The 17,542-nt window shown below is 46.4% G+C and overlaps 1 protein-coding gene across 2 annotated transcripts in view; it reads left to right on the top strand.

The window, feature by feature from the left end:
* The window catches only part of IQCH (IQ motif containing H), a 1,923,049-nt gene that overhangs the window by 747,740 nt on the left and 1,157,767 nt on the right, over positions 1–17,542 (top strand). The gene's annotated exons all lie outside the window — the stretch shown is intronic.

Genomic DNA, 17,542 nt, shown 5'->3' with positions numbered 1-17,542 from the left:
CCCGGATTAGGTTGTCTGGGCTCAGGGAATTGGGGAAAGAAGGGTGGAGGATTTTGGGGCTCGAAATTGGGTGGATACCTGGGGAAAAAGTTCTGCCCAGGATTCAGAGAATTTCTGCCCTCCGGTGGGAAGTTAGGAGGAAAGTTCCCTGGGTTAGGTTCTTGGCTGGATCTACCCCCTTGGGCTGGAGGAGTCCACACATAACCCAGGATGGGTCTGTTTCCCTTGTAACGGGGGCTTACATAATCAGGAGAGCGAGGGACCCCATTTGTGGGGCTGCCTCCCTGGCTCCCTGTCTGTGACTGGCCCGAGGACCTTCTGGGCCTAGCATTATTAGGTGCAGGTAGGTTTTTAGGCCCCCCCCATCTCCAAATCCAAAATGGGGGTGACCTTTACCTTTGCCACCTTGGCAGCAGCAGGGGTGCTGTTGGCTTTGGGGTTTTTCTGGGCATTACTTTTGCTATCTACCGGTTTCTGCACCTCATAGATCCGGGTAGCCTGTTCAATGACCCAGTCTAAAGATCTTTTCTCGTGAAAATCCCTCACGAGCTGGGTCATTATGTATTTGGGCAAGGCATGAAAAAATGTATTGATGAATTCTCTACTGTCTGTGAGCACCCTTCTGGTGGTCTGCGCAAAAGCACGTTTCAGTTCTTGCACAAATTCTTGTGGGGCCTGATCCTCCCCACATTGCAAATTGTAGGCTGCCTTGCGAGCCTCTTGAGGATTTCTGTGAATGGAAAAATGTTTCAAGATGGCCGCCTTATAGGTGGACCATCTTAAATGATTTTGGTCCTCCAGCCCCGTAAAGAAACTGGAGTATTCCGGGGAGAAGGTCCACTTTACATATTGAATACAGCTTTGGCTGTCCTTCAAATGGAAAGTCTCCATCATTTGCTCAAACAACTCTAAGTGCTCCCAAACAGAATACTTAGCGTTCTTATGGTAAGGCGTGATGACGCTCCTGATCGCCTTAATCTGCTTTAAGGGGTCCTTAAGCAAGGCCCTTTTTTGCCTTATTGGCCTTTTTGGTACGGGTAACCCTTGTCCATTGATCCTCTGACTCAGAGGCACTGCTCCCAGAGGTTCCTGTCTGTTCTTCCAGGTTTTCCTGGATTCTGCGAGCCTGGGAATGGATGGCAGAATGTGGGGACCTGGTCTCCTGTTTCCTGTGGTGCTCAGAGGAGTCCTCAGATCCCTCCTTGCTGCCAGGATTTGCTGGGTACCCCCCCCACTGACCTAACTGGGCAGAGGTTTTCAGGATGCCCTTAAGGGGCCTACTCTCCTGGGGTTCCCCACTGAACTGTACTGTACTTGGGTGCCCATACCCGGATGCCCACCCCTCCATTCCTGAGTGGTACTGGCCTATGAGCCCCATACTTTTAGCTGGATAGTAATCTGCCATCCCTGTGGCCCTGTGCTCATGTGCGCCAGGGGACATGGGGGTGGCAGAGTCCAGGGACTGAGAGAAATAAAGGCCTTTGGTACTAGGGCTCCTGGGGTTATGCTCAGGAGTTTCTCTTTCCCAGCGAACCTCATCTCTATCCGCCCCTGCTCCCTGTTGCAATGCAAGAGCCTGCGCCTTCAGTTCCTCAGTTAAGGCCTTACTAGACTCTATCAGTCTCTCCTGCATCGCTACCTGTTGTTGGAGCCTATCATTGTGCTGGCAGAGAGCCTCATTCTCTCTCTGCGTTTCCTGATTGGTCCTGGAGCACTGGGCCAGTCTTTGCTGCAGGAGGTTTACCTCCTGAGTCCCATCCCTACTGGCCTGCTCCTTTCTTGCCAGAGCATCTTCCACCCTTCTGGTGTGCTCTACCAAGTTCTGGTTTTCTTTTTGGAGGTCACCCAGCCCCTGGAGGGCCAGGTGATTTTCTTCAATTTCCTTTTTTAAGTGGCAGACTTCCTGGCCTAAAGTGTCTCTTTCCTGACTGAGATCCTGCATCTGTGCTGCCAGGTCGTCCCTCTGTCGTTGAAAGGCACCAGCTTTTTGGTGCTCCTCATCAAACTCTGCCTGGGTATCCAGGTCTTTCAGAATCAGTTTAGTGCTCTCCTCTTTCTCTCTATCTAGCTGGCTTTGCAGGGTGACTACCTGCTCCTCGCATGCCCTGTTGAAATTGATCTGTTGCTCCAACTTTTTCTGGTTCTGCAGTAAGGAGTCCAAACTGTCTTGGTGCTCCTTCTGCAGGGCCAGAAATCTGGTATCCTGGTCTGTCTTTTCCTGTTGTAGGATGCCCATATCCTCTTTTATTTTAATGATGTATTGCCTACTATCATTTTCTGACTCCTGGCTCCTGAGCAGCCTCTGCTCAGAAGAGGCCAGATCAGATTGGGCCTTCTCTACTGCCATCTGTTGCCTATTTGCCAGATCTTGGCTTTCAGTGCATTTATCCTGCATGTCTCCCATATATAGGTACAGGTATGCTGCTATCCTGGCAATCTTATTGTGTTCATCTTTGGCTTTAGGAGCCATATATAGTTCACTCAGGGCCACATGTAATGGACCCTGATCTCTCCATAGGTCTGACCCTGTTTCAGTGACCTGTCGCGTGATGGCCTGCAACCAGGCATCCTGGCCCTGTTCAGTCCATTCACCTCTCACAAATAGTTTATGTAAGAGGTGCTCTCTGGCTATTTTCATGTCTTCTAAGGTCGTCATTCTAGAGATTGGTCTCTGTCCTGACTTACAGAAATTAGTATTTTATTTTTGCAAAACAGACCTTTTTCTTAGAGCGTTCCTATGAGGAGTGCTTTACAGCGTAACACAGCGTGGTGATCCGACCGGATATGTGTATCTGGTCAGCTGGCACGCTGTATTAATCTGCACAAATGGTAGATCTAACCCAAACGTCCGGCACGAGCCCCCAATTTGTAAGAGGATTCAATTCAACACTACAGCTAAGTCAATGCCTAGTCTGGGATACTGAATGGAAACCCTTATTAATATATCTTTATGTCCAGTTCATGCATTCTGGATGACTACCCCTATATAACACCCCTCTCTTTGAATAACCCTGACCCCACTGAGCCAAGAAGTAGTTCTGTTTTGCAAGTTAAAAGGTTTAATTGATAATTTAAACAATATATATATATCACGCTTTATAATAAATTAATAATTGAATAGCACACTTAATCTGATATGATAAAGATTAACAACGGAGAATCTGGCACTAGCACACTTCTTTATAATCACTAAGGAGTTGACATGAAATGGATAAGATAGCAACAATACTTTTATGGTTTCAAATGGATGCAATGTGGAATGAAATGCAGTACAGAAAATAACTTGATAGGATTTCAGCAAAAGACAATGTAATCACTTTCTTGGACAATTCACCCCCCCCCCTTTTATGCAATGCAAGGAAATGGAAGGAAGCACACAGTTCTCAGAAATGCAATTCAAATGTAATTCAGTTCACCCAGCAACTTAGACTACAGAAGTTGAAAACACAGGCAAAATGCTTTTATATGTGCTGGCAATAAAGTGAAAAATATTCTAAAATGCTTTTAATTCCCTCTAGGAGGTTCAGGGTGAGTGAAATCAAGTTAATATTAGTCCAGGCTCACTTTAGCAAGGATCTAGGAGTAATCGGTAGGTTAAACGAATTTTTGGCAAATGGAAGGCAAGCAGCAGCAGATTTTTACACGTGGAGAAATTTGCAAATCGCGGCAAAATTCGCGAGTGCGTTTTTCCCGATTGCGGCAAAACTATATGGGGTAGGAATGTGGTTCTAGGTTCGTTTAAAAACTACGAATCTCAGCTTTCTGAGGAAAGTTACTGCAAGTCTCTAGCACAAACGGTCACGGAGATATGAGCGATTAAATAAAGGTCGTTTTTCAGATTTGAAATTTTAAAGTTCAAAAAGACAAGTGCAGCTTGCAACTAGAAAATGACAAGTGACAGCTTTACAAATGACAGGTGACAGTTAGGAGACAGTTCTACTTAGATTAAAATAGATTGAATTATATTATTTTAACTAAGAGATTGGTTCTGCACAGTTTTGCTATGTACTCACAATATATTTAGAAATATGCCTTGCCACGGATCTGGTCAGGTTTTGGACTGGACTCTGGTCTCTGCACTTCACAGTGATCTGGGTCAGCTCTCTCTGGTTCTGCTAACAGGTCAACTCTACTCTGCTGGTCTGGTCTGGGTCTCTGAAGGTTGATAGATTGAAGTCTCTATGTTAGCTCTCTGGAGGTTGATGGATTTGAAGTATGGATTTTCCCGGCAGAGCTTCCAGCTGCAAATGGATTTGAAGGTCCCTATCTGTCCTGTCTGTCTGCTTTTATGTGTTTTGTTTTAATGGGTGTGTATGCAGCATCACTAGGCTCTACCCCTCTCCACTTGTCATTGGCCAAGCTTTCATTTCTTCCCTGATTGGGGGAGCTAAGTTGTGTCAGAGTGATGTCATTTTACAGCCTGCAGAAAGTCCACTCCTCCTGTCAACTTGCACACAAATCTAGATTTGAACCAAATATATATTTGCAGAGGTACATATTGTTTTAAAATCATATGCACCCATCATGCATTACAGGAGGTATACCCTGTCCAAACTCTGCTCTTCCTGGAAGCTTGCATTCAGAAATGGCAATATTTTGCACTTTTTAACTGGTTTGCAATACCGGACATTACCCCAAATTTACACACATGTGCGCAAGGAGTATGGACATTAGTTGATGAAGTGTCAGATTTTTCACATGCACACATTTTGAGTAATATCCTCTTTTCCGCTAAACCCCCCCTGAACATGCCACCGGTTCTAAAAACCTCTTCAAATGTGGGCAGGAAAATCACAAGAATTATGGTGTCATTTAAATAATTTTCACAAGTCCGTACTATGAGTTATTCATCTTTTTAGAGTTATGTTCTGGCCCCAAAGGGGTGTGGTTTTCCCCCAGCACAAGGTTGAATTTCTGGTTTTTCCAGTTCTGCCAAGCCAGCTTGCTCTCACAGGCAGTGCTCCTCCCCTTTACTTCCAGGAGGAAACTACATTTACGACATCTGCAATAAACCATCTGCCTGGGTCAGGACAGGGCTTTGTTCAGAGCTCCTGTATTCTGTGGGGGCTCCCCTTAATTCAATTATCAGAGAGATGGCATATCCTTAGTGTGGCCAGCAAAAGGCAGATAGGCCTGGGAATACAGCTGTGACTCAAGTTTCACTCCTGATGGGGTAGTTGTCAGGCAGAATTCAGTTTCTCAAGCCAGGTTTCAGATAAAATGTCACTTTTTGTTCCCCAGTTTTCTGCATTCAAATAAAACTAAACATTTTTACATATGCAGCTAGAATGCTGATTCTAAGTTTAAGACTATGACATTTAAACAATTGCAGCCTATGTGACACTCAAAAGTAGGTCACTCAGTCAATTTAAACACTTAGATTTTTAGTGTCTTTCAGTCCAAATTTACTTAAACTGCTAAAATCCACAGCTCAGCCAGTCTTGTTATAAACCTTCAAGTCACTTCAGAATATAACTTTACATTGGATCCACCTCTCAGTAAGTCTTTCTTTGGCATGTTTTGGGTTCATTTATTCAGTTTTCTACAAAAAAGTAAAATCTGGTGTTGTTTTAAAACGCCGGCTTTTGGATAGTGGTGAGTACTGGTACTGCACCCCTTTTTGGGATTTAAGAAAATGAATTCCCAACAGTTATGGGTTTGCTTTTGGCAATCAGCATTGCCATTCCCAATGGTTTCAGACTACTGTGTGGGTAGTCCAATGGTGGTTTTAGGCAGTGTCCTTCTGTGCCCATAACATCGGCAAAAATGAGTGGCAGCCTATTCTTCATGCATTTCCCTGTGCATTTTCTGGGAAGCTCTGGCCATCATGATGTTTTCCATGTCAGTACTGCACAGTTTTTAGGTAGGGCTTGGATGCGTGGATAAAAACATCCCACATAATCAACTCAGTCAGACCCTTTCTCTCCAAAGAGAACTGCACCAACATAACCAGAGCCATCACTGGTTCTAGGCTTGACTACTGCAATGTACTCTTTCTAGGAACCTCCAACAAAAACCTAGAGAGACTACAAGTCATACAGAACAATGCTCTCCGGGCAGCCCAAGGCATTGCTAAAAGAGGACACATCTCTGAGGCCAGGCAACTAGCCCACTGGCTCCCAATAAAGGAAAGGCTTGTCTTCAAAGCTCTGACACTGACCCACAAATGCATTCACCTCACTGCTCCTGCCTACCTCTCAAAAATAATGCACCCTGTCTCCACTACCAGGCCAACTAGATCACCGTATACCAACATGCTCTCTGTGCCACTAGTAAAAAAAAGCAAGAGCGGGCGGATCCAGTTTCCCCTATCTCGCACCCATTCACTGGAATGCCCTTCCACCCACGATCCGAGGTGAGGCATCCCTCACCACCTTCCGCAAAGCTACGAAAACTATCCTCTTCACATAAGGCCTCGCACACTAGCATGAATACTCACCACATGACCCAATGCATAAGTTTTAACACAATGACCAAGTGCAATGGCTGTAACAACAGTATGATGTTCTGTAGTATTCACAATGTATCAACGACCGCCACTATGCCTGTACCTGTGTAACTAAGTTTTTTGCAAGTAACAGCGCCTCAATGCCCTTGGGCTGCTTGCGTGCTATATAAATATAAATAAAACAATAAATAAATTGAACATAAAAAGCACATTAAGTCAAAAACGTGTCGAAATTGACATGGTGAAAGCTGCACCTCTTGTTTGCGCGGGCGGCAGGCTGTCTCATCAGCACATCTTCTCACCTTCTGTAACCATGTTTTTACATAAGGAAGTGGATCAAACCTCTGGATTGATGGGTCAACACATTTCAAAAATATAAGAGACGTCAATCGATGTGTGCCAAGGGAATTTCTTTTTGTTAGAAGATCATTCATGCAGCTAAAACTACGTTCACATTCACTGCTGGATGCTGCTATGGTTTTTACAGCCTTCACTAGGGCATGAGATCTCTTGGAATGTAGGCAGCATTACGTTCTTTATGTTCCTGGAATCCCCTTAAACTATCCACCACATTTACCCAGAGGATTTGGCAAACTTGTCGCACATCTTTGTCCCCATGCTGAATATCAATTTCTTCTTGCCCTGGTGGCCAGCGTGTTGGGTAGAATACCTTTACGTGTTTCTTGAGAGTTTTAGTTTTTTCCCTACAATCAGCATCTGACACATTAGTGTTTACATGTGAACAGGTTGCGATGGCCAGTCTTAATTTTAGGTTTTCTCACAAACCTCTATAAAATTGTCCTGCATTTATTGCTGGAATTTTGTTACGTTCATGTAGTGCCACTCCTCCAAAAGATACATTGTTCCAGGCCTCCAAGGACACCTCCGTGTATGGACCTGGGGTGTTTATCATGGACCCAACAACCCTGGTTAACAATTGTCTGCATCTGGGAGTGTTGTATCATGGTGTTGCAGCTGCCATGAAAAATCACTTTATTCGGTGAAGGCATCCAGCATAATGCCAACATTCCTTAAAAACGCACACAAAGTTAGACTGTTATCAAGACCCACCTTTTTTGCTCGGCCTATGGAATCTCGCTTTTGCTCACCTGCAGCTGTAGGAGAAGGCAGGTGGAGTGAAGAGAATCTCTGCCAAACAGCTTTTACACACCTTTCGTTGGAAGCTACCCAGCAAATGGACCATATATACACAATAACGAGGGATCGCTGCTCAATATCTTTTGCACATTGCCTCAGTTTCCTTTGATGGTTTGGGGATGCAGGGTATAGAGTACAACTTATTGAAGATCATTTGGAAAAGACTTAGCCCAGAAATTCCCTCATAACATTGCCCAGAGTTCAGCTGCAAGCAATGATTTGAGCAGTACCACACAAATAAACATGGATAAGGCTTCTGAACCCCAACCCCAACCTGCCTTCTAAGCTTAACAGTTGCACCGTCACACACAAGGGCAATAAAGCATTCTCGAATGTCCTCCTGAACCCATATGAGTGCAAACATTCAATCAAGGCATTAACAATATCAGAAGCTGTTGTACCCCTAAACTCAAGCAAGTACAAAATTAGAAATTCTTCACATAGACTCATTAGCAACTGCAGCATGCAGGTATAGTACAAGCACCGACGACAGACATAATTTTAGTTTATTTTGTAATATGTCCTTTGCAGGCCATTCTCTCATGTCAGCTGCAATGTTGTCTATGATATCAGCACAGGAATTGTAGTAACCTGGGCAACAAAGCATTTATGCTCCCGAATTTTGTTTCACAGTTGTTTTTGTATTCTCCATAGTGTGTGACTGTACATTCCAGCCATTCTTCTGCTCCTCTTAAACCTTGTGATTTCTTTACACCAAATGACCTCATTGACTTGCATGCTGAACAACCAAGGTTTTTGTCTTTGATAATGAGCTATTCATATTTATTGCAGAAGTAATGAATTTGCTCGGGTTTGTCCACAAGGATCATTGTAGCAGCAGATGACCTGCTTTGTAGATTTGTGATTGCCTCTATAGAACATGCAGGGTCAGTGTGGCAAACGGATGATTCATTGTTCTCTGTACTTTCAGACTCCATCTGCTTCCCTTTTGTAGCCTGACCAGTGCCTTCTGTATCCACTTTTGCAAACTCATATTGGTACTTTTTCCTATGTAACCAACCAAAGCCTGCCTGTCTGTCCTGGTTACACTTCCTAACTCTCGGGGCTGGGGGGTGTCTCGTGCTTCAGTCGAGCCAAGTAGGATTCCCTGACTTCCGCACTAACAATTTTCAAAGAGAAAAATATAAATTCAAAATTAAAATGTTGCTCACTGTTTTATACAGTCATTCATACAATTTATTGGCCGTAAAGTTAGGCATTGTTACAATTTTGAAAAAATGTAATTGCAGAAAGGCAAACAAAAAGTCTTTGCTGTAGAAGATCATAGGGACAAAAATAGATTGTCACAATTTTGGCAGCTGAAGAATATTGTGATTACGTGATCTGCCCAAGATCACACCTAAACCTGTGCCAACCAGTTATAATCGTAAACGCCCTTATAACCCTCATCCTGTGTTATATCCAGTCCTCCTCCCTCTTCGACCCATTCTTCAAATGTTATTAGTTTGTCATAGTGCGCACATCACTTTGGCAGTGTCATTAAAGTACTATGCCTTCTCTGAGTAGAGTTGAATTGTGATCCTGCCCAGGGTAGCAGCCAGACCATACGTAGTCTGAAGTGAATACAAAAGTGGGCCAAGTAGAACGGAAAATGGGAAGATTGGGAAATGTAAAAGAGCATAACATGCAGACTAAAGTCACAACATGCGGTGCAATAAAATTAAATTGAGGGGTAAACATTTCAAATTTTGCAAGTTATTAGCCTGCCATAAAAAGTCATTCATCATTTCAATTCTATTCAGACAGCACACCATTTCTTACTCGCAAGAGTTAATTATGACTAGTCAATGACTAATATGGTGGATGCACATTTTGTTCCCTGCATTAAGAACACCACTCAAAGAGGGCTACTGTCTATTATAACGTCTGTTTAAAGATTATGCCATGTACCTTTGGCACAGGTTTAGAAGCCTTCCTAAGTGTGTTCAACCAATGCCCACAGGTACAGGGGAGCACACTCGCATCCATTTACACCTTCGACCAAACTTTCCTGTGTTTAGACAGGAAATCTGGGAGGAACTACGGGCACTACGAATAAAAGGTGGGTTTTGATCCGTGAGTCATTCGCGAGCAAGGCCATGGACTGGGTTGCTATGGAGTTCTTCAGGTCTGCTAGGAGCTTTATTGTTTGAGAGACGCTATGTCACGATCATGTTGGTTTATTGTGTCTTCTGCCGTGCTGACTCTCGTCTCCACTTCATTAATGCGTCCACTTTCTTTCTCAAGTTTTGCTTTCAGGGATCCCATCGTGGAAGCGATGTCGTCAAGCTTGACGTTAATTGCCATGAAGCCATTTTGCTTATCATTAAGGAGATGATTGTCTCGTGTATGGTCTTCCATGGCTTCCCCCTGAACAGCGTTGGAATGAGTGATTGCCTCAGGGGTCAAGGTCCCAGGGCCGGTAAATGAATACATGGGGGCCTTTTTTCTTATGGCTCCTTTTGTCATGTTGGCGAGTGATATTGTGCACTGATCTGCCCGTATGTTACTTCTGCAGTTTCTTGCCTCAGGTTTCTGGTTTCCAGTTCGAGCAGCCTCTGATGTGATATATTGCAAGCTGGTAGGATGCGTTTTTGTGGCCGTCCCGCCACCTCCCTACTGCCAGATTTCTTGATCAATTCCACTGTCGAGCGTTGTAGGGTCAGTTGACCTAGGGACTACTTTCTGACTGAGTGCATTTTGGTGACGTCTTTCACTGGTTTGCCCAAGGTCTTTATGGGGTCACTGAGTTCTAGAGCGTCTATGCACAATCAAGTATAATGATACCCCTCAAGTTTGATCACCGCCAGAGGCCCACCTCTCAGTAAAACTGTGTCAAGCTCTTTGTTGTGCAGGTGTAGGAGTGAAGGATCTCGTCTCAAATACAGCAGTTGGGGCCCGGGCACACATGTGACAGGTGACCAGACTATGCCCCTGGGATTCCCCAGGCACATTGAGCAGTGTGCCCCGGTATATTTAGTGCTGGTCCAGAAATGTCTCTACACGTACTCACAGGGATGTTGAACCCGCTCCGTATGGCAGGGCTACTAGCCGGCCAGCCCAGTGGTCATCATGTCACCCTTAGGTTGATTCGTATGTGCTCTTCCGCTCTCACAAAACGGATCGTAATTCGGCCACTGCCTGGGGATGTGAAGTCCGGGTGTTATTGGTGCCCTTAAGGGTTGATGGAGTTCAGCGGGGCATAACCGTGGATCCCTGATGGAGATACTGCTTATATAATTATCCGGGCTGGTCACCTTCTCCTGCTGCCCGCCACGTTACTCGGAGCCAATGTGTTTCCTCTGCTTGGGAGTCCCACGTGCCACTCCTCCAGTGGTCGGCGTGTTGTGCCGGCCCACCCACCTGTCCTCACGCAACGTTTTTTTTTTAAAAAAAAAATATTTTATTGATTTTATATTTTAGAAAAACAAACAACACACAACACAATACAAGTCCTCACGCAACGTTATCAGTGCTGCAGTGAGAACAAGCTGCACCGGCAGTCCCGAGGCACTCTGCAGGGATGTTACATGTGTCCACGAGGGACACCACTGTCCCAGGCCCCGTGCGGCACAAAGTGCGGCACGATAGAGGGCCTGGGGGGTTAGGCGCAGGGTGGGGGAATCCAAACGGTGCCAATAGTAAAGGGAGGGGCAGCCAAGCGGTGCCCCCACCCGCGGCGTAGCCAAGGCAACCCAAACTTTCAGGAGAAAGGTGTTAGAAATAGCAACATGGGGGCAGGAGGAAGTCCTGCCCCCAGCTAGCAACAATAGGCCACTGGGGTATAAATACCCCTGAGAAAGAAGGCAAACTACAGTTAGGTAAGGAGCTCACCTACTACGGTTAGGCTCCCAGGGCCTGGATCAGGGGGAGATAGGAAAGTTTTTTCGTTTTGCCTCTACGGGCTTTTCAGGATTTCGTTTTCTTCATTCTCCCCCTCTGCAGCGACGAGCCGCGGAGAAGACTGGTGTCGGGAGCCAGAGCTGAGTGGAGAAGAGGACCACGAGCGGGCAGCAGTACGACGGCGGAGCCGCGTGGAGAAGACTGGTGTCAGGAGCGGGAGCCGCGGGGAGAAGACTGGCGTCGGGAGCTGGAGCACAGCTACGACTCCTTTGGAGCCGCGTGAAGTCATCAGGAGCCGCGGGTTTTCCAGGAGCCGCGGGGAGAGCGCCAGCGACGTGAAGACAACGTGGTTCCTCATGCAGAAGCAGCAGCCGGCGGCAGCGGCCGCGGAGGGGCGGAGTTTTTTTGTTTATTTATTTATTTATTTATTTTCAACAAGGCGAGCCGCGTCGGAAGGACGCGAGTGCAGGAAGTCAGGCGCCAGTCTCCGTTGGCGCAGTCAGTAAGAGACCGGTGGCGCAAGCGATAAGTCCTTGAACTTGCAATACAGGCGACCCGAGTTCTGATCCCACGATAGGTGTGTCGTTTTTGTTTAGGCCACTTTGGGAAATATTTCTGCAGAAGCATGAGATTGATGCAGAATTGGCACTCACAGCTTTAGAGTTACTAAAACAGGATTGCTGTGTGCGAGGCACAAGGGAAGGCCTCGAAAAAGCTCAGTTGGAAGAGCGCGTGACGGACAACCTAAAGGCCCCTGGTTAGACCCCAGATTGCAGCAAGGGGTCATATTGGTGAAAGACCCAGCGGAGTAACCCCTGCTGGTTTTTTGCTGTTAGGCACGCTGGGAGCATGAAGTGTTTGGAAAAGGGGCAATTAGCATAGCGACCAACAGCCCTCCACACAGAAGAGCATCATACAAAAGAAGAGCAACATAGAGAGGAAGATCCCAGAACAAAAGCGTGTGAAGCAATGACTGAAGCAAGGGCAAGAAGAGCGCAGGAATTTAGCGCATGGGCTAAAAAAGCAGAAAAGGAATATGGAGCACAATGGGTACTGGAGCTGATGCAGAAGGAGTAGAAGGCAAGGGCAATGTCGCCTTTGCTACTAGAGGAGTACAGCAGCAACGAAGATGAGGCAATAATACCACAAGGCCAGAAACGGGCGAGAGAAGTGGCAGAGGGGCCGCAGGAACAGCCGGAGGAGCCCAAGAAGAAGCAAAAGAAGACCAACAAAAAAGGTAAAGAAAAAATTGATAATAACATTGGGGAAAAAATTGTCAAAATGTTAAAAGAATGCATCACGGTTCAGGGTAAGTCGCCCAGAGCTCTAGAGGGTAAAGAGAAAAGACGCAAAAACCGCAGGGCCGAGCAAACGGCAGTAACATCTGACGAGGAGGAGAGTAGCGAAGATGAGGAAAGAGGGCATTTGAAGGCTTGGGTGAGATGGAAGGGGGTAATACGCAAAGATAGGCAGAAGAAGACCAGGGCAGAAGGGGCTGGAGGTGGTCAGGGAGCTGATGGATCAGGCACGACAGGCAGCGGGGTACCCATCACGCAGGGGGATGGACAAGGGGTGCTACCAGGAGCTACCATTCAAGGGGCAAACACTGGCATACCGGTGGCACCGACCGGGCTCACGAGCATAACAGTACAAGAACCTGCCACAGTAATGACAAAATATGGCAGGGCCACGCTTGGGAAGGACGCACAGGGACGTTCGATGAAGGCCCAAGCATGGTACATTAACGAGAAAGTGAAGGAGAAGATATGGAGGAAAGAATTTATAGATATCTTTTCATTGCTAGATGTACAGAAGAGAGGTCAGAATGTAGCACTGGAGGATATAAAAGAAGATGAGAAAGGATTACTGAAGAGGGCACCGGTAGCTAGGAATTTCGATAATTGGACAGCGGCTTTCCAAATTATGTCCACCATTATCCTGCAGAAATACCCAGAAGATGGGTTGTCACTGGTAACATACCAGCAGAGGGTGTTAAAAGTTTACAAAGCATTTGGGGGGGATGCATGGAAAGAATACGACCATGAATTTAGAAAAGAAATGGATTGCTTCCCAGACATAGGTTGGGACGAAGAGAATTTCAATCTGTACATATTTAATGTGCTAAAAGAAAAATGGGACGCTAGGGAGCAGAGCAGTTCGGGGGGTTATCAAAGGAGGCAATATTGGCAGTACGATTCCAGAAACGATTATAGATACGGTAACAGAAGATATGAGAGCAAATATGACAGATCAAGAGAGCAGAGTTTTCGGAGCAGGCAATACAACACACAGAGAAGTTGGCAGAACAATATATTGCCTAAAGCACAAGGGGGTGGGAGAAGTACCAATGGGCCGAGTAGGACAGAGGCAGCACAATGTAGAAACTTTGAAAACGGGGTACCATGCAGCTGGGGCAAGAAATGCAAATTCAGCCACAGATGCGAAAATTGTAGGGGCGAACATAGTACAGCAAAATGTACCAGAACAACATCTAGCACGCACAGGGCTCTGGAGAAATGGAGTTGAGAAAAACATGGAGAAGGGGGCCACACCAGTTAAAGTTGAAAGAATGGAAAAGTGGCTACAGGTGTTCCCAGACAAAGAAATCGCAAAGACAATCAGAAGAGGCTTCCAGGAGGGCTTCAAGATACCTTTTGAGGGTCATGGTTCCCAGAATATCCCGAAAAACCTGAAATCCGCCTTAGAAAACAGAGTGTTAGTGGGCCAGAAGATCAGGAAAGGTGTAGAACTGGGAAGGATAGTGGGACCATACAGGTCTCCCCCATTTGACGAATATATATGCTCACCATTGGGACTGGTCCCAAAGAAGGAACCAAGCGAGTTCAGGCTGATACATCACTTATCATACCCCCCTGGGGCATCGGTAAACGACGGCATTTCACAAGAGGCAGCATCAGCGACTTATGCAGATTTTCAGGATGCAGTGCAGGTGGTCAGGAAAGCAGGGAAAGGGGCATTGATGGCGAAGGTAGATATAAAATCAGCTTTTCGCTTACTACCAGTCAACTGGGAATCACAAAGGTGGCTATGCATGCACTGAGAGGGCGAATATTATGTTGATAAATGCCTACCAATGGGTTGAGCTATCTCGTGTGCATATTTTGAGAAAGTGAGTTCGTTCTTACAATGGTCACTCACAAAGGAGCTGGAGGAGGCACAAGTAGTCCACTACTTGGACGATTTCTTATTCGTGGGACCACAGGGTTCCGAGTTATGTGGGGCAACTTTAAATAAATTCATGACATTAACGGAGGAGTGGGGTTTCCCGCTGGCAGAAGAAAAAACAATGGGCCCTACTCAGAGAATACAATTTCTGGGTATAGAAATAGACTCACGAAAGGGAGTGTGCAGGATCCCGGAGGAAAAGGTAGCAGACCTCTTGAGTACAATCAAAAGCCTAAGAGGCAAAAACAAGGCCACGGTTAAGGAACTACAATCACTGGCAGGTAAACTAAACTTTGCTGGAAGGGTTATACCGCAAGGCAGGATATTTCAGAGAAGGATCGAACTGCGAACAAGAGGGGCAAAAGAAGGTCACCACAGAGTCAGAATTGGCGGGGGAATCAAGAAAGATTTGGAAGTGTGGGGTGTATTCCTTAAAACATTCAACGGAGCAGTGATCTGGCGCTCACCACTAAACGAAGAAAGCAATAGGGTGCTATTTACAGACGCAGCCGGGGGTTTTGGTTTTGGGGCAATATTAGGAACAAACTGGTGCGCAGAAGAGTGGCCAAAAGCATGGCGGGAGGCATCTTGGACGAGTAATATCACATTATTGGAGCTGTTTCCTATCTGGGTAGCTCTGTGTGCCTGGGAGGCAGAGCTGAATAGCAAGGAGCTAAATGTGTGGTCAGACAATATGGCGGTAGTGCATGTAGTAAACAATGGAAGCGCATCATGCTCGCTGGTATTGGAATTGATGAGGGCAATTACATTGGAGTGTCTGAATAATAATGTGGCATTAAATGCGAGGCATATCGCCGGGGAAGAAAATGTGGTCGCTGACGCCTTGTCTCGTTTCCAGTGGGACAAATTTCGGGAGCTGCGGCCGGACGCAAACAAGATAAAAACGCCCACGCCACTAAAGGCATGGGTCCCATTAGAAGCAATGGAGAAAAAACGGTCAGCTAAAAGGTTGACTCAAAAGAGGAAGTACAAGGCCAGGTGATAGAAAGATTGGTCAGGAACGCCATAACATACAAGACTGGTAAGCAATACAAGAAGAATGTAAACAATGTGTTAAAAGAAACTGGTTTACAAGATGTGGGGGAGATCACAATCTCCAAAATGTGTGCATTCCTGGAGAAAGCATTTGCGCAAGGGAAAAGAAAAAGCTGGGCGGCAGCTCATTTGGCCGCTGTTGCATATACCGCTAAGGTGGCAGGGGTGACAGACCCAACTTGTAGCCCGCGGATAAAATATGCAATGAAGGGCTGGGCAAAATTGGAAGGAAAGAAGCCGGATAGTAGGAGACCCCTTAATTTTTGCAAAATGATAAAGCTCTTGCAGTTGTTGGAAGGCACGTGCAGCGACATTGATGAGACAAAGCTGTTCAGGGCTGCATTTGCACTCGCGTATTACGGGGCTTTTAGGATTGGGGAACTGGTAGCACGCAACACGGTGGCAGGGGTCGGCCTAGCAAGAGGCAACATCAGCGTGGGGTCCAAGGGCACGTCAATTCTACTTAGGAAATCGAAGACAGACCAAATGGGGAAAGGTAGAACAATAGAGCTGAATTGTATTAAGGATAGGGAGCACTGCCCCAGGTGCATTACACAAGAATTCATCGAGGTACGGCCCGATGTAGGGGGCCAACAACTAATCCACAGGGACGGCAGGGCGCTCAGTAGATATCAATTCCAGGCAGTGCTAAAGAAAACCATAGCCGTAGCAGGATGGGATGCAGCAAAATTTGGGACCCATTCCTTTAGAATAGGGGCATCCACGTCAGCATGGGCAGGAGGTTTGGGTGAGAAAGGAGTGAAAAAAATCGTGGGGTGGAGGTCTCAATGCTTCAAAAGATATGTAAGAGAACATTTGATATGATTTCTTTCCTATCCACCCAATGCAGATACGAGCCCATACAAGTCGGCATGGATAGTCGGCCATTCATTTGTAACCGGGGCAGGCAGGTGGATCGAAGATTTCAAAGAGGGTCTACATTTTAAAAAGACAATAACATCCTGGTGGGGCCTTCCTGGGATGCACTGGGAGGACATCCACCACCGGTTGTCGTATTTGATCGGTTTCAGGGATCCACCCGAGTACCTGGTAATCCACCTGGGCGGAAATGACCTAGTCAAAACAAATAAAGGCGAACTGCTGCGCAACATGTGCGAGTCCCTAAGGGCGATAGCGCATTGCTGGTGGAAAACCGAAATTTTCATGTCGGAGATAATCACACGCAGAGTTTGGTACGGCGCGCACAGGAGGCATGCAATAGAAGTTGCAAGGAAAAAGCTCAACAAAGCAGTAGAAAAGTACTGCAGAAGCATGGGGCTTCAGTTTATAAAGCATGGTTTGTCCCAGAACAATCCAGACGTGTTCCACCAGGATGGGATACATTTATCCAACAAAGGGATGGGAATTTCTACGGATAACATTTTTAGAGCTCTAGCGGAGCGAGGTTGTAAGTAGGGACGCCTTTTGGAGGGGACCTGAGCGGCCGAGGCTTCACCCACTCAGGTGTGGCGGCACGTGTCCAGGATCTGATGCCCCTGGTAAATAAGACCAGCCAAGAAGTGGGAGGGGCATCTACACATCCGGGACACGAAGTGCCCAAAAGCGAGTGGTGTCATTTATTACTTGTCATGTTATTATTGGTGCTATTGTTTTGTAGAAAATAAAATAAGCCTACGGCCATAATTTTTCCACCAGCAAAAACCTCTGTTTATTACTGCAGTATCTGGGGACCAGGGTTAGGGAATCTGAGCGAAGGGGAACCCACACTACTCAGCCTATGCCCCAGGCCCCGTGCGGCACAAAGTGCGGCACGATAGAGGGCCTGGGGGGTTAGGCGGAGGGTGGGGGGAATCCAAACAGCGCGAATAGTAAAGGGAGGGGCAGCCAAGC

This window comes from Ambystoma mexicanum, chromosome 11 (genome assembly GCF_040938575.1).
Source record: "Ambystoma mexicanum isolate Mex_15411 chromosome 11, UKY_AmexF1_1, whole genome shotgun sequence".
Lineage (NCBI taxonomy): Eukaryota > Metazoa > Chordata > Amphibia > Caudata > Ambystomatidae > Ambystoma > Ambystoma mexicanum.
This window is presented reverse-complemented; position numbering and strand designations above follow the sequence as displayed.